This window comes from Delphinus delphis, chromosome 3 (genome assembly GCF_949987515.2).
Source record: "Delphinus delphis chromosome 3, mDelDel1.2, whole genome shotgun sequence".
Lineage (NCBI taxonomy): Eukaryota > Metazoa > Chordata > Mammalia > Artiodactyla > Delphinidae > Delphinus > Delphinus delphis.
In genome coordinates, this window is record NC_082685.1 from 152,042,814 (window position 1) to 152,070,154 (window position 27,341).

Sequence of the window (27,341 nt, forward strand, 5' to 3'; positions counted from 1 at the left end):
GTGTCTTTGGGGTCTTCTTTTCGCAGCCTGCATGTTCGTATTTCCCATTGTTTTTGGTGTCTGCTCCCAGTGACTGAAGTTTGTTCAGTGGGTTGTGTAGGCTCCCTGGTGAGGGGGACTTCTGCCTGTGTTCTTGTGGGTGGGGCTGGATCTTGTCTTTCTGGTGGGCAGGGCTGTGTCTAGTGATGTGTTTTGGGGTGTCTGTGAACTTAGTATGATTTTAGACAGCCTCTGTGCTATGGGTGGGATTGTATTCCTGTCTTGCTAGTTGTTTGGCATGGGCCATCCAGCACTGGAGCTTGCTGGCTGTTTGGTTGAGCTGGGTCTTATCGTTGAGACGGAGATCTCTGGGAGAGCTCTAGCTGATTGATATTACATGGGGCTGGGAGGTGTCTGGTGGTCCAATGTCCTGAACTCGGCTGTCCCACATCAGACGCTGAGGCCTGACGCCAGGCCAGAGCACCAAGACCCTGTCACCCACACGGCTCAGAATAAAAGGGAGGAAAAAAAAGAAAGAAAGAAAATAAAATATATAATAAATACATAAATAAATAAGATATAATTAAAATTAATTTTTTAAAATAAATTATTGAAATTTTAAAAAAGTAATTTAGAAAAAGGAGAGAGCAACCAAACCAATAAACAAATGCACCAATGATAACAAGTGCTAAAAACAATACTAAGAGATGCATAAAAATCAGAAACAATTCAGTCACAGACAGTAAACCCCAAGTCTACGTTTGGTCCCAAAGTCCACCACCTCAGTTTTGGGTTGGTTTGTTGTCTATTCAGGTATTCCACAGATGCAGATTACCTCAAATTGATTGTGGTGATTTAATCTGCTGCTCCTGATTCTGCACAGGGAAATTTCACTTTCTCTTCTTTGTTTGTACAGCTCCTGGGGTTCAGCTTTGGTTTTAGCCCCACCTCTTCCCTCAGGCTTCTGTTTCCACCCAGACAGGATGGGGTTAAAGCAGCAGCTGGCTAGGGTGCTCTGGCTCACTCTTGCTGGGGGTAGGGAGGGGTACGGTATTTATAATTGGAATGCGAGGCAAGGCTATGGCAGCTGGCAGCAGAGGCCAGCATGACGTTGCAACAGCCTGATGCACGCTGTGTTCTTCTGAGGAAGTTGTCCCTGCATCATGGAACCTCGGCAGTGGCGGACTGCACAGGCTCCTGGGGTGAGGGCGGGTGCATGTGATAGTGATCTGTGCTTGCACACAGGATTTTTGGTGGCTTCAGCAGCAGTGTTAGCATTTCACGCCCGTCTCTGGTGTCCAAGCTGATATCCGCAGCTTGCTCCTGTCTCTGGAGCTCATTTCTGCAGTGCTCTGCCTTCTGTGGGCAGATAGGGAAGGAATCCCCTCTCCTTGCACACCCCATAACAATGGTCTTTTGCCTCTTAGGTGGGTCCAGAGTGTTTCCCGGACTCCCTCCAGGCTACCTGTGGTGCACTAGCCCCCTCAGGCTGTGTTCATGCAGCCAACCCCAGTCTTCTCCCTGGGATTTGACCTCTGAAGCCTAAACCTCAGCTCCCAGCCCCCACCTGCCCCTGGGGATGAGCAGACAAGCCCAGCAGACCCAGGCTGGTGAGTGCTGGTAGGCACCTATCCTCTGTGTGGGAATCTCTCCACTTTGCCCTCTGCACCCCTGGTGCTGTGCTCTCCTCCATGGCTCCAAAGATTTCCTCCACCACCCCCCATCTCCGCCAGCGAAGGGGCTTCCCAGTGTGTGGAAACTTTTCCTCCTTCACAGCTCCTTCCCAGAGGTGCAGGTCCCATCCCTATTCTTTTGTCTCTTTTTTCTTTTGCTGTCCCAGGTACGTGGGGAGTTTTTTGCCTTTTGGGAAGTCTGAGGTCTTCTGCCAGCGTTCAGTAGGTGTTCTGTAGGAGTTGTTCCACATGTAGATGCATTTTTGGTGTATTTGTGGGGAGGAAGGTGATTTTCACATCTTACTCCTCTGCCATCTTGAAGGTCCCCCTCATCCCTGCTATTCTTTCACTCAGCTCTCTTGACATAGCTCTATTATACTGTATACTGTGTTACAGAATAGATCAATTCTACAAATGAAAATTGATTCTATATTTAATCTCTTTCAAAGCAGGAAGTTGGTTTTCTTCATTTACAGGTTCTACCTCACAGTGTTATTTTGAGAATTATGTATAAAACATCCAGAAAGGTACATAAACCAGTATTGGACAGATTCTGTTGTTGTAATAAACAACCTGCATATCTCAGCAGCCACATGTCTATTGTGAGTTAGCAAGGGCACTCTGCTTCAACTTTTTGTCACTGATGGATACTCCCTCTTGACATATGCTTTCAATATTGCAGAGACAAGGAAAACCACAGTCTAGCTCTTGAAACTTAAGCTGGTAAGTGAGGAAAGCCACTTCTGATGACATTAATATCCAGCAGTTTATGAGCTATGTTTGATTGTGGAGGTTACATATTGAGATTTCTTACTATTTATTTTTTATGTTGTCAGTATCCATAACTAAGTGTTGAAGTACACTGTACAGAGTTTGGATAGCAAATTTTGGAGGAAACATTAAATAAGAGTCACAAGACAAAATGAAGCTTTGAGTAAAGTACATAGATTATCATTTTGTCTTGTGACTATTCTCAATTGATCTGTCTCTTTACATAAGGGTAAACCATGTGCATCTACTCTGTGCATTTTTAAAATGTGCTTCTCTCTAATGCAAAATGAATGCATTTATCTTCATTTTCTAATGGATTTAAAACTAAATAGCAGCTTATGTTACAAGTGAGTTAACATAAGAAGTATATTTTGATTCATGAGTGAGTTCATGAATATTGATAATAACACAGTAATTACTTTGATAATTCCAAGTAAAGAATCTAGCACTATATTCCGGTGGAGAAAATGGTCTACTTGTAAAATATGCAAATAGCTGAAGTTTATTGATAATATATGCCCAATGAGTTGCAAAACTTGAAAAATATATTTTCTATGGTACTTTCATTATAGGCACAGTACTAAAACAAATTTCGGAGTAATTCCTAAAATTGAGGTCAGTTATTAACATCTCAATGACTGAGGTAACAGTGACAGCACATGACTTGGCAGATCATAAGGAGTGGGATGAGTGAAAATTTTAGTTAAAATATATACATTTTAATGAGAACTATGAGTATAGCAGTATCGTATATTCAAGCTTAATATTAGGTTTTAATTAAAATTGGGCTTTAATTGTATAGAACATCACATGGTATTCCTTGTAAGTAAATAAAATAACAAACCAGTAGGGAAATATGCAATAGTTTTTATATAAGCAATCCTTGGAACATTACATTTGGAGGACACCTAACCCTAGTGACTTCATTCCTCTGAAGTAGCTATATGCTATTAGTACACTAGCATTCAGTGGACTTTTGAGGGAATAGGCTTTCAAATATTATACACACTTATGTGAAATGTTGTTCAAATTCAAGCATCATAAAAATGTTTTTTAAATATCAGATGTAGAATCCTGCAGTATATTGCTTCTCAACTCCAGTCTCTAGATTTCAGCTCTCTTGATTTTGACATTTAAATAACTTTATCTCAGCAGACAATTCTATAGCTGTACTTTTTTCATCAATGTTTAATTCTCTTAAGTTTTACAAATGACTTAGTAAACATGAAATATAGTAAACAGGAAAATAGGAAAAATATGAAAAGTACTGAATTACTCAGGGTTCTCCAAAGAAACACTCTCTCTCCCTCTCTCTCTCTCTCTCTCTCTCTCTCTCTCTCTCTCTCTCTCTCTCTCTCTCTCTCTATATATATATATATATATATATATATATATATATTCACAATAGGGAGGCTGGCAAATTCCAAGATCTGCAGTCAGCAAGCTGAAGATCCAGGAGAGCTGATCGTATAACTTCCAGTCAAAGGTCGTCAGTAAGCTTGAAACCCAGGAAAAACCAGTGTTTCAGTTGGAATTCAAAGGCAGGAGAAAAATAGTTTCAGATAAAAGCAGTCAGACAGGAGTTCCCTCTTACGTGCAAAAGGATCAGCCTTTTTGTTTTCATCAGGCCTGCAGCTGATGAATGAGTCCCATCCACCTTAGGGAGGGTAACCTGCTTTACTCAGTCTGATTGAAATGCTAATCTCATCTAAAACAGCCTCACAGACACATGCAGAATAATGTGTCACCCAAATACCTGAGCACTCTGTGGCCCTATCAAATTGACAAATAACATTAACCATCACAGTTACACATAATAAATTTAAAATAAGCATATTAGAATATATGTGTGTTTGACTTTTGATTACAGAATAATAAATAAACCTTTTAGAATATGAAAACCACAAAAAAGAACAAAGAACAAATTGCATATAAATCAATTGAGATATAGAATATAAGTAAAAAATTCAGACTGTGGCTAACTTAAGTGAACAAAAGAATTTCTTGAAAGAATATTTGGATTTAGTGGGAATTTAAAGCATAATTGAGCAAGCAGTCCTAATGAAAGGGCAGGCACTAGGATGAGTTCAGTGTATGCACCAAGAAGCAGCAGGTTACAGATGTATCTTCTGGTCTATACTCTGTTGTGACCATGCTACAGGGAAGAATAGACCCCTCCACTCAAAATTTGTTTCAGATATCAAGACAGATGACACTACACACAAACCAAGAAGGTATGAAAAGTTTTATTTTATTACTCACATATTGAGGCTCCTGATAAGAGCAGATCTAAGCTGGTCTTAAAATAGCTTAAGAGTGCAAGGACAGGAAACTGGTTTGAGGTTTCTATAGTGTTAGTGGGTAAGGCTGTGCTAAGGATTCCTATGCTATGGAAGGGGCATGTGTGGTTTGAAACTACCACTTGTGTCAAAGCAAGGAGCATCCAGGTTTTATTATCAGGTTGCCCAGATGTGAGATAAAGGGGAAGTGGGAGAGATGAGGCTTAAAAACTGTCAGCAAACATCAAAAACAGGGTTTGATCATTATACACTGTGTCTGATCAAATTGTATGTGCCACGATGTTCTCCAAAGAGGTTAAGGTTACTGGGATTGTCACTAATGTTTTCAAGGCTATACTAGCTAGCACCCAGAGGATATGATCTGTACTCATTGATTCATTTAACAAACATTTGGGTGATTATCCCATGTAATACGATGTTCTGGTCTAGGCACTTCAAGTCACTGAACCAGATCCAGAGTCCTAATGAATGAAAGGGAACACCAAGGAGGTTGGTGGCTGACAGCAACTGCAGAGCATTAGAGTCCCTGTTCTGACTCCTTACAAGGGTACCCTTCTTTGTAAGCATTGGTCTCTTAATGTGTCCTGTGATTTTTTTTCTGCTTATAAATCCTTTTATTATGGTTAACTCAGTGTTGGTAAATTTTAATTCTGTCAGAGATTGCTGACAACATTGAAAACAAAGCAGAAATTCAGAGAATGTTATTTCATGGTAGACATGGTAAATATAGCTATAAATCTTATCATAACTAGAATCTGGGCTTCCCTGGTGGCGCAGTGGTTTAGAGTCCGCCTGCCGATGCAGGGGACACGCGTTCGTTCCCCTGTCCAGGAAGATCCCACATGCCGCGGAGCGGCTGGGCCCATGAGCCATGGCCGCTCAGCCTGCGCATCCGGAGCCTGTGCTCCGCAACGGGAGAGGCCACAACAGTGAGAGGCCCGCGTACAGCAAAAACAAAAACAAACAAACAAAAAAACTAGAATCTAATAATTAAAGAAAAATTAATCTTGATAGTGAAGCTTTTTTATTTTTTCCATAGTACTATTTTATTTATGAGCTTGAACTAATTGGTATTGCTACATAGAGCTCAATATTTAAAGACATTCAATGTAATTTTTTCTATCCTTTTGCTAGGGAAGGTATATCATCTTCATAAGCCTTTTTTCTACATAAGCTTTATGAAATAGACATTTCTTTTACTATGTTACTCTTTTGTGTGTGTGTGCCTGTCACAACTGCTTCCAAATTAACCAACCATGCTATGACTTAATATAATATGTTTCGGATATGACCCAGTAAATGAAAACAACAAAAAACTCAGAATTAGAAGACAAAGGTATGACTATGACTCTGACTTACTAGTTGTTTCTACTGAAATAAATCAGTTAATAAAACAAAACTAGAAGGTAAGATCTCTTTTGCATGACACCACTTTCCTTTCTTAGAGACTACTGTCTTCATGTATAGAGTGAGGGATTTAGCTTAGCAGACATTTAAGACAGCAGCCAGATATATAGCTTAAAATTCTATAAACCTCTGATAACACGTTGGAGGGATCTCAGATTTATTTAAGATAAGAAATCATTGATTTCTCCTTCTTTTATTTGTTTTCTGTTACTTGGAACAGGAAATTACTAACCAGCCTTAGAATTTAGAAGTAATATATAACACAAATTTGTATAGTAATTTATTGTTCTAGGATAAACACTATTGGTTTAAAATTTATTGGATTTTTCAATTGTATTTGGGAACTGAAATATTGGGTAGCTCTCAGTATTGACAGAAATAATCTTCTATAATAAAATATACTTTAAAGATTAAGCTATAAGTACCTCAGCGTATTTTCATAACAGAAATGTACTTAATTCTCAGTCCTTGATAGTGCAAAAAAATTATGCCATTTTTATAAACTATATTAGTTTTCATTTGTAAAATGTAAAAAGTCTATTGAAATTATAATCCAGTAAAAGTAACTTCTTTTTTTAATCAATGGCTTATCGCTTGTCAATGAATTATTGTCATTACTGAATATTACATTAAAATTTTTTGATTATTAAATTATAAGTATGCCATATTATTATGTATATCCATTTTATCAGGGTGATCCTACAACTTAGCATACGTTTCTGAAGGGATATGGCGTTAGTAAGTAAATTTATGTTAAATATGTATCATGACATTGAAGTGAACCTAAGTAACACTCATGTTGGGTTGGGAATCCCATTTTAGCCACTCACTTATGTAGAAACACAAGGAAATTATAATACAGGAAATGTATATATCCTGGAATCTTAAAAAAAATCAAAATTAAGACAGTATCATAAAAAACCCACAAGTTTATTAAAATAACTTAATGTATTTCTTCTAAAAGTACATTAAAAGGTTTCCAATTCATAAATAATCATAGGAAAAAGGTTTCCAATTCATAAATAATCATAGGAAATATTTTCTTCTTCTCAATGTTTTTCTTTGTTTTTTTTTTTTTTTTTTTTTTGGTGGTACGCGGTCCTCTCACTGTTGTGGCCTCTCCTGTTGCGGAGCACAGGCTTCCGGATGCGCAGGCTCAGTGGCCATGGCTCACGGCCTAGCCGCTCCACAGCATGTGGGATCTTTCTGGACTGGGGCACAAACCTGTGTCCCCTGCATCAACAGGCGGACTCTCAACCACTGTGCCACCAGGGAAGCCCTTCTCAATGTTTATAAACCTTCCAGTCCCTTTGCCCATAAACCTCAATTCCTCCTCACATGCAAAATCACTATAAATTCTGTTTCTCTCCCCCTTCTCATATGGCTTATCTTTATGTTTCATAAATAAAACAGATTTTTCCAGGGCAATCTGTTTATTTCATTGCAGAAGACCCACTTGGATAAGTAATTTTGGGTTTGGGAACATGTGGGACAGAAAAAACATTTTTGAGAATATCATTTTTTTTTCTAACAAATAGAAGAAACAAGGAGACAGTGTATAATAAAACATTTTTTATTGGGTCTTCCTTAGACACTCACAGATACATGTAGATGGTTGTAGTTTTTAATATAATATTATTTATTATGGTACCAGATATAACCCAGTTTAAATAATATGAGTGTCTATGGAGAGAGATGATTAAGTTACTAATCAAAACATGAATTTTCATGACCTATTAAAATATGTCCATTATATAAAAATAATTTATTAAAAATAAGTGCAGACCCATTCGAGGAAAAATAAAACTAATTAGCTATCTTTCTGTGTAGGACTTGCATATATTTATAAGACAGATTGTACCAAATTTTTATGAGTTTAGAAATTGAGCTTATATAGTTTTTAATGTCCCAGTTACTGCAATTGAATGTATTATTTTTACATTTAAATTTAAATATTTGGTAAAGAGAAAAGCATGGAAAAATTTATTAGATGAGTGTGTGTGATGGAAAGAAAAGGAATTATGAGAATAGACAGAGTTCTGTATTGATCCCCTGGCCCAACCCAGTAGACTAGACTTTGGGATAAATTGGTGGACCTGTCTCCCCAGCATTAGGAAACAAGAACAGCAGCTCAGGTCCAGGTAATCTATTATAACCCAAACTTGAGGAGAAAGTCATTCTTCACCTATTTGCAAGGCGTAGAACATGATGATTTCAGCAATGCCTTGATATTTTATAAAATCTCAATAGCAAGCCTGGTAATTTTGTAGTTAGTACTCTAAACTGTCCTCAGAATAATCAATGTTGGCAATTGTGCAAGTGATTCAAGTTGTTTGAGAGAGGCAGAAAACTAACATGGAGGATGTCACAAAATAGCAAAAAAGACTTCATTAAGAACAGGCATGGGACCTTCTAAGGATACACCAAACAATTGTGTGTGTGTGTGTGTGTGTGTGTGTGTGTTGGTGTGTTTCAGTGGAAATGAAGATTTTGCAATACAAAGTGAGGACAAGTGTCAATGAAATTAAGAACTATGAACTTAATACAAACTAATTTTAAACGTTCAGCTAGTGGGTCTATGGAAACCTTGTTCACCAACATAAAATTAATCTGATTGGATTTGTACTTGAAAAATAAGTGTTGCTTTTATTAAAAAATGATCACGTCCATTAGAAAAAATAAATGAAGCAATTTAAAATCATTACAAAATTTTGTCTTCAAATTTCAGAAAATTCAATTTTGAAATATAGGAAATATCAGTGGAAAAGCCCATAGTTGACAGAAATTTTTATTAGGATCAACCTTGTTAAATTTTATTTGACATTGAGTCTCTACTATTTGCCTTGCACTGTTAGGTGCTCAGAATATAGTGGAACACCAGACAGGATAGATTGTTCTACAAGTTGGGAAATGAGGCCCTTGGCTGAGACTCTAATGGCAGAACTAGTCTGGTGTAAAAAATCAGGAAAAACTACCTATAGGACTGAATATAATAAAAATTTAAATAAAATGTTATAATATTAAATATGTATATATGTACTTAAACATACATAATATGTACTATATATTATCAGTTGTAATTTCATCAGGCATCTCTTCTAGCTGCTGGGGAAAAAAACATATGAAAAGTTGTCCTGAGTGTAAAGTTCTTACAGAGTGAAAAAAATAACAATACACAGACACCATGCACAGGGTTAAGTGATATGAAAAAAAGTTATTCTTTTAATGAGCAACATATGTAAAGTTAAAGAAGCAATGTGAAACATAAGAAAGTACTCATTTGTGGTCAGATAAATTTCAGATAAAATGTTATGCATTTTATTTATTTCCTTTGTGAATTTAGAGCAAATTACCACATTGAAATTGTGGGTTTTTTTCATTTAAAATAAAACATTATCTATTTAGCGTATTTGATTTAACAATTAGATATATTTTAAGGAAAATTCAAATTACATAATAATTGCTTAATATATGTCATCAGCTATTATTATTTTATCACTTTTAAGAATCAAATAATTTCCCAATGCAGCCTTAATCCAAGATTGGTATAATTACTTCCTGTGCCTAACCATAAAAAAAAAGAAATAGTTGCAGACACATTATCACTTTATTCCATTGTATTTCTTCATATTTTTAATAAAACTGTAAGACATATTATTTCATAGTTCTGTTATTTAACTACATATTACCTATTTGATTCATAAATAAGCATTTAAACTACAGGGTGTAACCACTTAAGTCATTTTGGTCTTCATGGTGCATATTTCTTAAGAAGTTGCCAAAAATATATAAGGCCATTTGAACATGCATAGTTAGTGATATGTCATTAAATATTACCAAAGTGCTATAAAGGTATAGGATGCCAAATGCATTTAAACTATATTCTTGATTTTATATAGGACACAATAAATTGACAGGATAAAGAGTTTAAATAGATTCATCAAGTCAGTAGTATTCATACATCACAAAATTTTTTTTACGAACTGAATTAAGAGATGTCTCTTAAACTTAAACTAGTAAATTATACTGAATTTGTTTTTGTGTGTGAAAACGTGGTCAAAATCCTTTACTAATAGCTACCAGGAAACTTTTAAAATGTTCTTTGCTTTCAAAAGCACATGTGTCAATAGATCATTCCCTTCAAGGCCTGAATGCTACATTTACAGTTGTCTATTGCTGCTTCAGAAACTGTTTTATTATAACTTAGTGGCTTTAAACAGATATTTTACTCATAGTTTTGTGGGCCATCATTTCCACTCAGCCGGGCATCTTATCTTTTGTACATGTTGTCAACAGGACAGCTCTACTGGGGCTCAAGGATTTACTTTCAAGTTTATTAATCTATGTGGCTGGTAACTGTATGCTGGATTGACCATCCCAGTAGGCCTAGGGCAAGGTTCCTCTATATGTGGTTGTGTGCTCACAGCATAGTAGCTGGGTTACAAGAGAGAACTGAGTCTGCCAGCTAGCAGAGAGTAACTTTTGTCATACTCTATTACTCAAAACTGTCCTAGGCCTGTCTTAAATTCAAGGGGAAGTGACATGACCTCACCTCTAGAGGAAGAGTGTCAAAATATGACTGTCTATTTGTAATCCTCCACCAGTACTAAATACTCTTTATATGAAAGTCTATGGTGATTTGCAGGTTTTTGAAACAAATGTGCTTGAAAACTACAGATTCTAAAAATAGTTAGAGGAAAATTGGAATAGATTTATTTTACTGACAATAGAATGATAAACTAAACTTGAGTCTGAGTTGTAATAAATGTTAGAATTCAAATACTCAAGATATTTATCTATCTTATTAATGTGACATTCCTGTGTGTTTTGAGATTCAAGCTCAGGAATAATTACCCCCAGATACACACTATTGGAATTCCTTCGAGAGGTCTAGACTTTGCCTCAGATAATAACATTACAGATAGTAGTAATATTGTAAGTCAGAATATAGGCAGAGGATATATCTAAGTTTGGATTCCTCCAAAAGTAAAACGTGAGACAAAGGTATGTGGGAAATTTGTTTGTTTGGAAGGTGAAATAAATAATACTTTGAGAGTAGGAATAGGGAGAGAAGAGACAGAAAAATAATGGTTAATAAAGGTGTTATTATGAATACAGCTACCATTGTGTGTGACTGAAGTTTAAACTTGTTGAGAATATGCTGGAAGTTACTTTAGAATGTCCATCTCAGAGTTGCTCCCTGCCTCAAGGTATTTATACAACAACTACCATCAGCCATTGGTTGAAGGCTACTCCCTGGGGAAAGTATTTTCCTGGCACTTCCAGTCTAACTATGGTTGGCAAAGCAGGCTACTAAAACCAAAGCAACTTCAGGCAAAGAGTCCAGATGTTTGCAGTCATAAATTAGTACAGCATGCACTGAAGTACTACAAATGAGGAAATAAAGTTGGGGGATTGTCAGCATCTGCTATAAAGAAATGTACAAAGAGAGAAAGGTGTACTTATGTTGAAAAGATACATCATTGATGATGGCGGAATAGGAGGACATAGAATTCGTTGCTCCTCACAAGTATGTCAAGAATACATCTACAAATGGAACAATTCTTGAGCACCTGCTGGACATTAGTGGAAGACCTCAGACTCCTAAAAGCACAAGAAAAATCCCCTCACAACCAGGTAGGATGAAAGAAAGAAAAAAAATGAGGAGGAATCAAAAAAGGGACCAGCAGCCCTGGCAGGAAGCTGAAAGTGAGGGGAGGTCCTCGCACTCAGAAAAACTCCCTCATTGGGAGTCAGCTGGGATAGGAAGAGACCTTTGGGGGATCAAAGAAGAACACAGCAGATCAAAGGAGAATTCAGGGGATGGCCTGTGGAAGACAGGAAAAAAGTAAGAACTGTGTGCATGGTCTGCACCACAGCTCTGAGCAACCCACCCTGAGTTGTGAGTCTCTTGTTTTGGAAGGGGTCTTGGTGCTGGAAAGCGGGGCTTGGAGCATGGACCCAGGGAGGGGACAGCTCTTGGCTGTGAAAAGACAGCCCGAAGGGACAGGAGTAAGGAGCTCCACAACCGGGAAAGTTTGCAAAAAAAGCCTGGGATACCATAGAAGCAAGATGTCATTGTTGATGGCACACAAGGGGCAGGGCCACCAATACAACCCTTTTCCCCACTTGCCAGCTTCTTTGGCCTTCGCAGGCACTGGGAGGAGCTCCCAGTAGAGAGAGTGTGCCCCAGACCATAGCAACTGCCTGTCAGTCCCCGCCACTGCAGGCAATTCACGCACACCCTAGTTGTGGCTGCCATACCCTTCCCTGGCCTGAGGGAATGTCTGCCTCAATCAGCCGCTGCTTTTGCTCCCTCTTACCTGGGCCAGAAACAGACGCCTGAGGGCAGTGCACACACAGGGGTGGGGCCAAAACCAAAGCTGAGCCCCAGCGGCAGTGGGACTAAGGAAGAGGAATGGGAATCTTTCCTGCAGCTGCACAAGCCGTGGATTACATCTCCATGACTGGCTTGATAAATCTTGCATCTGTGGAACACCTGAATAGACAAGTGTTCCTACAACTGTTACTGGTGTAGCCTTAGCAGTAGTGGACTTTGGGGCCAAGTACATGTAGGAGTTGGGCCAAGTTAGTCTTAGCTGGCCCCAAAGTGCCCACAGCAGGTTCAGAGAGCTACCTAGAGGTATTGGAGGGCCTCCTGGGGAGACAGGATTGGCTGTGGCTCATTTTGGGAACAAGGACACTGACAGAATAGGACCCAGGAAAATATTATTACTATTATTCTTTTTGTTTTGTTTTGTTCAGTGGATGGTGTTGTCGTTTATATTTTTTAATATATATATTTTTTATTTTTCTATTTTGACTTTACATTTTCTTGTTGTCTGGTTTTGTTTTTTTCTTTGTTTCTTTGTATTTTATTATTATTTTCTTTTTTTGATTGTTTCTATGCATTTATTTTATGCTTTCTTTGCTTTTTTTTTTTGCTTTCTGTTTCTTTTTTATTTCTCATTTTTTGTTAGTTTAGTCCATATTGATTGTTCTCATTTTTTAATTCTTTTGTTTGTTCGTTCTCTTTTTTTCTTTTTTTCCTCTTTTTTGTCTGTCTGCTACTTTGTTTCTGTTAGTTTGGTTTTGTTGCTATCATTTATCTTGGATTTGGTGGGTCTGTTTTCTTCTTTTTGTACGTGTGTGTGTTGTGTTGTTGTTGCTGTTTGTTAGTTTTTGCTATTTGTCTTGGGTTTTGTTTGTCTGTTTATTTTCTTTTCCTTTTCTTTTTCTTTTCTTTTTTCTCTGGCCACACAGTGCAGCTTGCGGGCTCTTGGTTCCCCTGCCAGAGGTCAGGCCTGGGCCTCCAGGGTGGGAGCATCAAGTCCAGGATGCTGGACCACCAGAGAATTCCTGGGCCCAGGGAATATTAATCAGTGTATGTTCTCCCAGTGATATCCATCTCAACACCAGGAGGAGGCTCCACCAACCTCCCTTCAGGCTCCAGTGCTGGACACTTCACGCCAAACAACAAGGAAGACAGGAACACAGCCCCACCATCAGCAGACAAGTTGCCTAAAGTCATACTAAGCTCACAGACAGCTCAAAACATACCACCTGATGCAACACTGCCCATCAGAGGGAAAAGACTCAGCTCCACCCATTAAAGCACAGGCAACAGTCCCTCCCACCAGGGAGCCTACACACGCCCCTGGACCAACCTCATCCACCAGGCTTCTGTTCCTCATACAGCAGAATCAAGAGGAACTACGACCTTGTAGCCTGTGGAAAGAAAACCACAAACATACTAAATTAGACAAAATGAGACAACAGAGAAATATGTTGCAGATGAAGGAGCAAGGTAAAAACCCTCAAAACCAAAACAAATGAGGAAATAGACAATCTACCTGAAAAAAAATTCAGAGTATTGATAGGAAAGATGACCCAAGATTTCAGAAATAGAATGGAGGCACAGATCAACAAGATACAAGAAATGTTTAACAAGGACATAGAGAACAAACAGAACTAAAGGACAAACAATCAGTGATGAAAAACACAATAACTTAAGTGAAAAATACACTAGAAGGAATCAATAGCAAAATAACTGAGGTGGAAAAACGGATAAGTGAGCTGGAAGATACAATGGTGGAAATAACTGCCATGGAGCAGAATAAAGAAAAAAGAATGAAAAGAAATGAAGAGAGTCTCAGAGATCTCTGGGACAACAGTAAATGCCCCAACATTCGAATTACAGGGGTCAGAGAAGAAGAAGAGAAAGGGAAAGTGCCTTAGAAAATATTTGAAGAGATTATAGTTGAAAACTTCCCTAACATGGGAAAGGAAATAATCAAATCCAGTAAGCACAGAGAGTCCCATAGAGGATAAACCCAAGGAGAAACATGCTGAGGCACATATTAATCAAACTAACAAAAATTAAATACAAAGAAAAGCAGCAAATAACATTCAAGGGAACCCCTATATGGTTATCAGCTGATTTATCAGCAGAAACTCTGCAGGCCAGAAGGGAGTGGCAGGACATATTTAAAGTGATGAAAGGGAAGAACCTACAACCAAAATTATTCTACCCAGCAAGGATCTCATTCAGATTCAACAGAGAAATCAAAAGCTTTACAAACAAGCAAAGGCTGAGTTAATTCAGCACCACCAAGCCAGCTTTACAACAAATGCTAAAGGAACTTCTCTAGGCAGGAAACACAAGAGAAGAAAAAGACCTACAAAACCATATGCAAAACAATTAAGCAAATAGTAATATAGAAACAAACATATTGATAATTACCTTAAATGTAAATGGATTAAATGCTCCAAACAAAAGAAAACAAACTGGCTGAGTGGATACAAAACAAGACCAGTATATATGCTGTCTACAAGAGATTCACTTCAGACCTAGGGACACATACACACTGAAAGTGATGGGATGGAAAAAGATATCCCATGCAAATGGAAATCAAAAGAAAGCTGGAGTAGCAATACTCACATCAGACAAAATAGACTATTAATGAAGACTATTACAAGAGACAAGGAAGGACACTACATAATGATCAAGGGATCAACCCAAGAAGAAGGTAGAACAATTGTAAATATTTATGCATCCAACATAGGAGCACCTCAACACATAAGGCAAATGCTAACAGCCATAAAAGGCAAACTTAACAATAACACAGTAATATTGGGGACTTTAACACCCCACTTACAACAGTGGCTAGATCATCCAGACAGAAAATTAATAAGTAAACAGAAGCTTTAAAAGACACATTAGACGAGATAGACTTAATTGATATTTATAGGATATTCCATCCGAAAGCAGCAGAATACACGTTCTTCTCAAGTGCACACAGAACCTTCTCCAGGAGAGATCACCTCCTGGGTCACAAATGAAGCCTCAGTAAATTTATGAAAATTGAAATCGTATTAAGCATCTTCTCTGACCACAATGCTTTGTGGTTAGAAATCAATTACAGGGAAAAAAATGCAAAAAACAAAAACACATGGAGGCTAAACAATATGCTACTAAATAACCAAGAGATCACTGAAGAAACCAATGACGAAATCAGAAAATACCTAGGAAAAAATGACAACAAAAACACAATGACCCAAAACCTATGAGATGCAGTAAAAGTGGTTCTAAGAGGGAAGTTTATAGCAATACAATCCTACCTCACAAAACAAGAAAAAAGTCAAATAAACAACCTAACCTTACACCTAAAGCAGCTAAAGAAGAAAGAAGAAGAAGAACAAAAATGTTAATAGAGGAAAGAAATCATAAAGATCAAAGAAGAAATAAATGAAATAGAAACAAAAAAAACAGTAGCAAAGATCAATAAAACTGAAAGCTGGTTCTTTGAGAAGATAAACAACATTGATAAACTTTTAGCCAGACTCATTAAGAGAAAAAGGGACAGGATTTAAATAAATAAAATTAGAAATGGAAAAGAACTTAAAATGGGCACCACAGAAATACTAAGTATCATAAAATACTACAAGCACTATATGCTAATAAAATTGACAACCTGGAAGAAATGGACAAATTCTTAGCAAAGTACAACCTTCCAATACTGAACCAGGAAAAAGTAGAAAATATGAACAGACCAATCACAAGCACTGAAATTGAAACTGTGGTTTAAAAACTCCCAAAAAACAAAAGTCCAGGACCAGATGGCTTCACAGGTGAATTCTAACAAATATTTAAAGAAGAGCTAACACCTATCCCTCCAAAATCTTCCAAAAAATTGCAGAGGAAGGAAAGCGCCCAAACTTATTCTACGAAGCCACCATCACCCTGATACCAAAACCAGACAAAGATACAACAAAAAAAAAAAAAAGAAAAGAAAATTACCAATATCACTGATGAACATAGATGCAAAAATCCTCAACAAAATACTAGCAAACAGAATTCAACAACACACTAAAAGGATCATACACCATGATCAAGGGGGATTTATCCCAGGGATGCAAGGATTCTTCAATATACGCAATTCAATGTGATACACCATATTAACAAATTGAAGAGTAAAAACCATATGATCCTCTCAATAGATGCAGAAAAAGCTTTTGACAAAATTCAACACCGATTTATGATAAAAAACTTTCCAGAAAGTGGGCATAGAGGGAACCTACCTCAACATAATAAAGCCCATGTATGACAAGCCAACAGAAAACATTATTTTCAATGGTGAAAAACTGAAAGCATTTCCTCTAAGATCAGGAGCAAGACAAGGGTATCCCCTCTCACCACTATTATTAAACATAGTTTGCAACTCCTAGCCACAGCAATCAGAGAAGAAAAAGAAATAAAATGAATCCAAATTAGAAGAGAAGCAAAACTGTCACTGCTTGCAGATGACATGATTCTATACATAGAAAATCCTAAAGATACCACCAGAAAACTACTAGAGCTCATCAATGAATTTGGTAAAATTGCAGGATACAAAATTAATAGACAGAAATCTCTTGCATTCCTATACACTAACAATGAAAGATCAGAAAGAGAAATCAAGGAGGCAGTCCCATTTACCATCACATCAAAAAGAGTGAAATACCTAGGAATAAACCTACGTAAGGAGACAAAAGACCTGTATGCAGAAAACTATAAGATAGTGATGAAGGAAATCAAAGATGATACAAACAGATGGAGAGGTATACCATGTTCTTAGATTGGAAGAATCAATATTGTGAAAATGACTGTACTACCCAAAGAAATCTACAGATTCAATGCAATCCCTATCAAACTACCACTGACATTTTTCACAGAACTAAAACAAAAAATTTTAGAATTTGTATGGAAACACAAAAGACCCCAAATAGCCAAAGCAATCTTGAGAAAGAAAAATGGAGCCAGAAGAATCAGGCTCCCGGACTTCAGACTATACTACAAAGCTACAGTAATCAAGATGGTATGGTACTGACACAAAAACAGAAATATAAATCAATGGACTATGATAGAAAACCCAGTAGTAATCCCACACATCTATGGTCACCTAATCTATGACAAAGTAGGCAAGAATATACAGTGGAGAAAAGACAGCCTGTTCAATACGTGGTGCTGGGAAAACTGCACAGCTACATGTAAAAGAATGAAATTAGAACACTCCCTAACACCATACACAAAAATAAACTCAAAATGGGTTAAAGACCTAAATGTAAGGCCAGAAACTACAAAACTCTTAGAGGAAAACTTAGGCAGAACACTCTTTGACATAAATCACAGCAAGATCTTATTTGACCCACCTCCCAGAATAATGAAAGTAAAAACAAAAATGAACAATTGGGACCTAATTAAACTTAAAAGCTTTTGCACAGCAAAGGGAACCATAAACAAGATGAAAAGACAACCCTTGGAATGGGGAAAAATATTTCCAAACGAAGCAACTGACAGAGGATTAATCTCCAAAATATGAAAACAGCTCATGGAGCTCAATATCAAAAAACAAACAACCCAATCAAAAAATGGGTGGAAGACCTAAATTGACATTTCTCCAAAGAAGACATACAGATGTCCAAGAGGCACATGAAAAGATACTCAACATAACTAATTATTAGAGAAATGCAAATCATAACTGTAATGAGGTATCACCTCACACCTGTCAGAGTGGCCATTATTGAAAAGTCTACAAATAATAAATGCCGGAGAGGGCGTGGAGAAAAGGGAACCCTCCTGCACTGTTGGTGGGAATGTAATTGATACAGCCGCTATGGAGAACAGTATGGAGGTTCCTTAAAAAACTACAAATAGAACTACCATATGACACAGCAACCCCACTACTGGGCATATACCCAGAGAAAAACATAATTGAAAAAGACACATGCACCCCAATGTTCATTGCAGCACTATTTACAATAGCCAGGACATGGAAGGAACCTAAATGTCCATCAACAGAGGAATGGGTAAAGAAGATGTGGTACATATATACAGTGGAATTTTACTCAGCCATAAAAAGGAGCAAAACTGGGTCATTTGTAGAGATGTGGATGGACCTAGAGACTGTCATACAGAGTGAAGTAAGTCAGAAAGACAAAAACAAATATAGTATATTAACACATATACGTGGAATCTAGAAAAATGGTACAGATGATCTTATCTGCAAAGCAGAAATAGAAACACAGTTGTAGAGATCAAACGTATGGTTACCAAGGGGGAAAGGGGGTGTGGGATGAATTGGGAGATTGGGATTGACATATATACACTATTGATACTACGTGTAAATTAGATAACAATGAGAACCTACTGTATAGCACAGGGAACTTAACTCAATGCTCTTTGGTGACCTAAATGGGAAGGAAATCTGAAAAAAGGGGGATGTATGTATATGTATGTATAACTGCTTCATTTTGCTATACAGTAGAAACTAACACAACACTGTGTTAATAACATAGTACTCCAATAAAATTTAACTTAAAAAAAGATACATCATTAACTTAGAGCTATTTTATGCTATAGATATATACAACTGTGAGAATAAAGAATTAATGTGTTTAAGTTTGTTATATAATAGGTGAGAAATGTTAAATACCCACATATTTTAAGCAAACAATATTTTTAGTACTAGACATATACTTATAACTTAACTTACATTTTATGATAAAGTTTCTACATTTTTTATGTTTTGGATAGACAAAAAATTGAAAATAATTAAAAATTTTACTAAAATGTGCAGTGATTTTCAAGATACTTAAAAGACATTTTGTCAAAATATATTCATCATAAAAAAAAGCTATTTGATCAACAACTTGGATATATTTAATATAATTAGCTAGCATGTTGAATATACCTATATAATAAAATGTGTATATAATAATGAAATATTTAATATCATTTCCTGGTTTATTACTAATAATGATCGAACACTTTATGGATTAACATCACACTACATTTATATTATTTGGATTTGCTTTCAGAGTTTTCAGCCCAAAACAGAAGATTTTACATTCAGTTTGAAGTATATTTATTATTTTACTATCCTACTTGGTTTTAAATTCATTTGAAATAAATATATAGATCAGCATGCTGTTCCAAATCATTTAAAAAAATAATATTGAGGCTTCCCTGGTGGCGCAGTGGTTGAGAATCTGCCTCCTAATGCAGGGGACACGGGTTCTAGCCCTGATCTGGGAGGATCCCACATGCTGCAGAGCAGCTAGGCCCGTGAGCCACAACTACTGAGCCTGTGCATCTGGAGCCTGTGCTCCACAAAAAGAGAGGCCGTGATAGTGAGAGGCCTACGCACTGCGATGAAGAGTGGCCCCTGCTTGCCACAACTAGAGAAAGCCCTCGCAACAGAAACGAAGACCCAACACAGCAAAAATAATAAAATAAATAAATTAATAAATTCCTACCCCCAACATCTTCTAAAAAAATAATAATAATATTTATGTTTGCTCTGATATTCTTTGATTTAACCAGTTTATTGTAAAGGTTAGAATAAAAGTACCAAAAGTTTTATGGTAACTCTCATTTAATTCTTTCAGATTTTCCCATTGTTAACTAAAAGGGTATTGTTACATGAAGTCCTTTCAGCCTTCATTAAAATTCTGTAGAAGCATTCCGTATTAGGACTAAAATCAGTAGTCATGTTTTGTATACTTCATAATCATTGCACTGGGTTTATTTTTCAATATCCCTAGGGTGTTCAGCTTTTGAAAACTCACTTGCAGCTGAGATGATTCTTTTCTAATATATTTCTTTATTCCCAATAGCACAACATAATAGGTACTGTTTGTATTTTTACGATGCATCAACTAATTTGCAATCACAGCAGATCTTAAGTTTTCCTCATTCAGAATGTCTTAAACTGCCAGGGCTTATATTCATTCAATTAATGTTTGCTGAGTGAATTAATTTCATGTCTATTTTTGCTAACTCCTCTCTTAGTAAGAAGGTCTCTGTACCAAAGCATCAAATTATGATCTTGGTGTTATTTTTGTTTGTTTGTTGACATCTAATGATAGGTCAGGGGAAACTATTTCTGAAGATATCTTGTTAACCTTTTAAAGTCTAATGTATGTGATGCAACTGTTTCCGTGTAAAACTAATTATTTTACTAAAACATTAAATTTAAAATACCAGGAAGGGTTATTTTGAAATCAATATACTTAAATCATCAATTTTCAACTTCATAGGAAATTAAAGTTTTTAATGAGTTTGAGATAAGAACATTTGAGTTTGCAATCTGGATTTCTCATTTAAATATGAAATTGGGCAATTTGTTTAAAATAATTGTTCCTCAGTTTCCTAATAAATTAACCTGTTATAATAAACACACATGACTCTGTGTATATATGTTTATAATCAGTCACACTAAAGGATATGGGTATTAACCTAGGAGGCATATCACTTCAGCAATTAGCAAAAATGAGTAGTTAATTCAGAATCATGTTAAGTGGAAAATCATGCATTTAGACATAGGATAAAATAGTCTGATTTAAATCAACAACAGATTTAAAGGTATCCTTGCTGCTTGGGTCTAAAAACAAACAAAGCAAAGGTGAAGTTAGATCTGACCTCAAATGAGTCCATGTTGCTACACTCTCAAAGGATCATGTAGAGATTAAATATAAATATCATCTCCTTCTCATTCCATTTATTTGGTACCTCTGCTGTATTGCTTCAGATGTTTTTGAGAGTGATCAGTAACTATTTTATTTTTTATAACCATTTTTTATGGAAGTATAGTTAATTTACAATGTTGGGTTAGTTTCAAGTGTAGAGTAAAGCTATTCAGGGGTGTGTATGTGTGTGTGTGTGTGTGTGTGTGTGTGTATTCTTTTTCACGTTCTTTTCCATTATAGTTTATTACAAGATATTGAATATAGTTCCTTGTGCTATACAGTAGGTCCTCATTGTTTATCTATTTTATATATGTTAGTGTGTATATGTTAATCCCAAACTCCTAATTTATCTCTCCCCTCACCCCCTGCTTTGATAACCATGTTTATTTTCTATGTCTGAGAGTCTATTTCTGTTTTGTAAATAAGTTCATTTGTAATTTTATTTAGATTGCACATATAAATGATATCATATGATGTTTGTCTTTCTCTGTCTGACTTCACTTAGTATGATAATCTCTAGGTCTATCCATGTTGCTGTGGAATTATTTCAATCTTTTTGTGGCTGAGTATTATGTCTGTGTGTGTGTGTGTGTGTGTATATATATATATATATATATATATATATATATATATATATATATATATATATATATATATACACATAGATACATACATACATACATATCACATCTTCTTTACCCATTCATCTTTCGATGGACATTTAGGTTGCTTACATGTCTTGGCTATTGTAAATAGTGCTGCTATGATCATTGGGGCTCATGTATCTTTTCAAATTAAAATTTTCTCTGGGTATATGCCCAGGAATGGGATTGCAGGATCATATGATAACTCAGTTTTTCTAGTTTCATAAGAAACCTCTATACTGTTCTCCATAGGGGCTGCACCAATTTACATTCCACCAACAGTATTGGATGGTCCCTTTTTTCTCCACACCCTCTCCAGAATTTATTATTTTTAGACTTTTTTTTTTTTTTTTTTTTTAGATGTTGGGGTTAGGAGTTTACTAATTTATTTATTTATTTTTGCTGTGTTGGGCCTTCGTTTCTTATGCGAGGGCTTTCTCTAGTTGTGGCAAGCGGGGGCCACTCTTCATCGTGGTGCACGGGCTTCTCACTGTCACGGCCTCTCTTGTTGTGGAGCACAGGCTCCAGACTCACAGGCTCAGTAGTTGTGGCTCACGGGCCTAGTTGCTCTGTGGCATATGGGATCCTCCCAGACCAGGGCTCAAACCCGTGTCCCCTGCATTAGGAGGCAGATTCTCAACCACTGAGCCACCAAGGAAGCCCTATTTGTAGACTTTTTAATGATGGCCATTCTAATTGGTGTGAGAGATTCCTCATTATAGTTTTGATTTGCATTTCTCTAATAATTAGTGATATTGAGCATTTTTTCATGTACTTTTTGGCCATTTGTATGTCTTCTTTGGAGAAATGTTTATTTAGATCTTCTGCCCATTTTCTGATTGTTTTTTTTTTTTTTACATTACGCTGTATGAGCCGTTTGTATTGATATATTTTGGAAATTAATCCCTTGTCAGTAGCATCGTTTGAAAATATTTTCCCCAGTCTGTGTCTTTTTGTTTTGTTGATGGTTCACTTTGCTGTGCAAAAGTTTTTATGTTTAATTAGGTTCCATTTGTTTATTTTCTTTTTTTTTTTTTTTTCCCGTGGGCCTCTCACTGTTGTGGCCTCTCCCATTGCAGAGCACAGGCTCCGGACGCGCATGCTCAGCCGCCATGGCTCACAGGCCCAGCTGCTCCGCTTATTTCCATTTTTATTTCCATTACTCTGGGAGAGGGATCCAAAAAAATATTGCTGCGATTTATGTTGAAAGAGTGTTCTGCTATGTTTTCTCTACGAGTTTTGTACTATCCAGTCTTACATTTAGGTCTTTAATTCATTTTGAGTTTAATTTTGTATATGGTGTTGGAAAATGTTCTAATTTTATTGTTTTACATATAGCTCTCCACTTTTCCCAGCACCATTTATTGAAGAGACTGTCTTTTCTCCACTGTATATACTTTGTCATAGAGTAATTGACCATAAGTGCATGAGTTTATTGTTGGCCTTTCTATCCTATTCCATTGATCTATATGTCTGTTTTTGTGCCAGTACCATACTTATTTTAATGAATGTAGCTTTGTAGTATGGTCTGAAGACAGGGAGCATGATTCCTCCAGCTCCATTCTTCTTTCTCAAGATTGTTTTGGCTATTTGGGGTCTTTTGTGTTTCCATGCAAAAAAAAAAAAAAATATTGTAGTTCTGTTCACTATTGTTCTAATTCACTGACAATTAGTTACCTGAAAAATAAATTAATAAAACAATCCCATTTACAATAGATAGCATTAAAAGAAAGAGAAAACAGGTATAAATTTAATCAATAAGGTGAAAAATCTGTATACTGAAATCTGTGAGTACTAATGAAGAAATTGAAGAAGATACAAATAAATGGAATGATACTCTATGTTCATGAATTGGAAGAGTGAATATTTTTATAATGTCCATGCTACCCAAGGTTATCTACCGACTAAATGAAATCCCTATCAAAATCCCAATGGCATTTTTCACAGAAATATAAAAAGCAATGCTAAATTCATATGGAACCACAGGAGACCCTGAAGAGCCAAAGCAATCTTGAGAAAGAATAATACTATAGATATCACACTTCCTGATTTCAAACTGTATTACATAGCTGTAGTAGTCAAAACAGCATGGTACTAGCATTAGAACAGACACATAGACTGATGGGACACAGTAAAGGGCCCAGAAATGCATGCATGTATGGTCAACTAATCTTTGACAAGGCACCAAAAATACACAATGGGGAAAGGATAGTCTCTTCAGTAAATGGTGTTAGTAAAATTGGATAGCCAAAAACAAAAGAATGTAACTGGATCCTTATTTTACACCAAGCACAAAATGGATTAAAAACTTAAATGTGAGACCTGAAACCATAAAATTTCTACGAAAAACGCCTAAGGGACAAACTCCTTGTCATTGGTTTTGGCAATGTTTTTTGTTTGTTTGTTTTTTGTTTTTTTTGTGATACGTGGGCCGCTCACTGCTGTGGCCTCTCCTGTTGCGGAGCACAGGCTCCAGACGTGCAGGATCAGTGGCCACGGCTCATGGGCCCAGCCGCTCCACGGCATGTGGGATCCTCCCAGACCGGGGCACAAACCCGTGTCCCCTGCATCGGCAGGCGGACTCTCAACCACTGCGCCACCAGGGAAGCCCTTGGAAATGGTTTTTTGATAAAACATCAAAAGCATAGGTAACAAAAGCAAAAATAAAAAGTAAAAATGTAGGATTATATCAATTTTAAAAGTTTTTACACAGCAAAAGAAATAATCAACAGGAAAGGCAACCTACAGAATGGGTGAAAATATTTGCAGATCATCTATCTGATAAAAGGTTAATATCCAAAATACATAAAGGATGACTCCAACTCAAGAGCAAAAAACAAATACTACAGATAAAAAAATGGTTAAAATTTTGAGTAGGCATTTCTCCAAAGAAGACATACAGTGGCCTACAGGATATGAAAATGTGCTCAACATCACTAATCATCAGAACAATGCAAGTCAAAACCACAATGAGACATTACTTTATACCTGTTAGGATGGCTACTATCAAAAACACAAGAGATAACAAGTGTTGATAAGGGTGTGGAGAAAAGAGAATCCTTGTACATTTTTGATGAGAATGTATCAATAAATTGGTTCCACTACCATGGAAAAAACTATGGAGGTTATTTATGTAAAACAGGGGAAATATATATAATCAGGCACTGATTTCATAAACAGTGACACCTCTGAATAATATTATATCATAAACTCATCAGAAGCAATATGTTTTAAAGTATTTAATGTCATATATTACATGAAGATTAGATTATAAAGAAGCCAGAAATTATCTTATTAGAAGGTATAAAAATAAAGCAAGATATTGCAGCTCATTTATTTTCAGGTGATTCTAATTTATTCTTTTTGCTTATCTATATATTCAACAATAAATATTGATTTTTTCATAAAAAAAGAAAATTATTCATTTTTTAGCAATGATTTTTGATCACTTCAAAATTATCAATATCAAAATAACTAAAATATTACATGGTATTTAACATTCCAAAAATTTTTAAAAATCCTTTTAGCATTTGCCATGGTAGAATTTCTTCCCTCCCAAATTCTTATGTTGAAGCCCTAATCCCCAGTGCAATGTTATTTGAAAGTGGGGTGTTCAGAAAGTAGTTAAGCTTAGGTGGGATTGTAAGGGTAGGAACACCATGATAGAAATAGTGTCCTTATAAGAGATGGAAGAGACCACAGCTCACTCCATCAGGTAAGAACACAGAAGACAGCCACGTGCCTATAATCCAGAAGGAGGCCTCTCACCAGGAACCAAATCTGCCTGCACCTTGAACTTGGACTTCCCAGCCTCAAAAATTGAGAAATCAATGTTTGTTGTTTAAACTACCTAGTCTATGATTTTTTACTACAGCAGCCCTAACTGACTAAGCCAGATTTCATTTGGAAATTGATAATACTTCCTTGAAAGTAAAAATATGCTTAAAAACGGTCCTTATGCCAACAATGCCCTTTCAAATGTTCTGCAAGGTTTTTCTTTTTTTCTTTTTGTAGAACTGATTTTCAGAACGTTCAGGTTATAGGACACACTCTCTTTCCTTTGCCAAGAAAGCAATCAATACTGATGGAGTGCATAGGCCAGTGTGGATTGGAGTAATTTTCCTGTATGAATTTAGATCCTGAAAAGACATTGTATAAAATAACTGATGCAAAAGACTGTAAAACCATTCACAACCTTCACCTGTTCTAATACCTAGAGCAATTATTTTGCAAAATTATTCTGAGGTATGAGTTCCTTCCTATATATGAAAAAAAACACATTATACTTCTTTTGAATGTAAACCTAGTTGAGTAAAAATAAATGTGCATAGAAATATGGATATCCTTTTCTGTTTGGGGTAAGTAGCAATATATTTTAATGATGCCTAAGCAAGATAAGGTCATTTGAAGGCTGTGATTTTATGGCAATTATTTGTCTATGAAAGCATACTAGATTAAAGATAAATGCACTATATAAATGGCTCTTGAAAAAGCTAATGGTACATTGTGTCTTCTGCCATCATTCATGTGATATTCAACTAACTTAATACAAAATGGCTTAAATTGTCTTTTTGAAAACATTATAGCTATTCATAAAGTTCTCTAGACTCCTTTCTGACACCTGCTCAAGTCACGTTGGAATTAGGTTAGGGAATACAGTTGGACACTTTTGTATTTGACATGTGTCATAAGAAAATTCTATAGAGACTTTGAGAATAATTTAAGACATCAAAAAGCTACATAAAATCTATTGAAATAAATTCTATATTTAAAAGTAAAACTGAAATTCACACTCTTTATTTCGTTATCTAATAGAATAGATCCGTCTTTTTATGTATTATGGGAGATATAAAATAACCATTTGCTTTGTAATGTGAAAAAAACAAACTGATACTATTTATAGTTAATAAGATTCCCTACTAGGAAAATTCAGGAGAATCAAATATGTATATATAGCATTTAAAGCAAAGGAGTTCATTCAAGTAGACAGATAAAGGTCAATTAAAAAGTATGCCTTTCCTGCATATATCCTAGAGATTACCAGTTTAAAAATATAATATGGCAAAACATTCACATTAATAAAAACAACTACATTAAAACTATCAAGTACTTTAAAATAATGCTATAAGAATGTGCAAGACATTAAGCTGCATACACCAAAATGTAAAAAAGCATATGAGAAAATTTGAGTGTGAGAGAGCTTATGTCTCTTGGTTCAGAAGACAATATTGTGTAAATATCAATACTCAACCTTTATCTTTAAATTCAATGTAGCCTAATGAAAATAGCAACAAGATTATTTGGAGAATTTGGCAAGCCCATTTTAAAATTCTTATGAAAAAGTAAATGTGCAAAAGAATAACCTACACAAAATTTATTAATGGATTTTATTCTTCTCCTTAAGAAGAAAGAATGGATCTTTTAATTTATGGTACAAAATATGTATTTCATCATCCTGTGCATGAATCATTTATTTGGAAAGAGCAATATCTGGGAAAATATTAAAAGTATTCTGATTATTGTTCACACTATTTTATATTTTTATTAACTATGCATTA

The 27,341-nt window shown here is 36.0% G+C and overlaps 1 long non-coding RNA gene across 1 annotated transcript in view; it reads right to left on the reverse strand.

The window, feature by feature from the left end:
• Nucleotides 1-9,204: 9,204 nt before the first annotated feature.
• LOC132422305 (uncharacterized) overlaps nucleotides 9,205-27,341 on the reverse strand; it is a 60,587-nt gene continuing 42,450 nt past the window's right edge. The window contains exon 3 of the long non-coding RNA XR_009518844.1: nucleotides 9,205-9,235. This is a non-coding gene — a long non-coding RNA (uncharacterized lncRNA). The remainder of the gene's footprint in view (nucleotides 9,236-27,341) is intronic.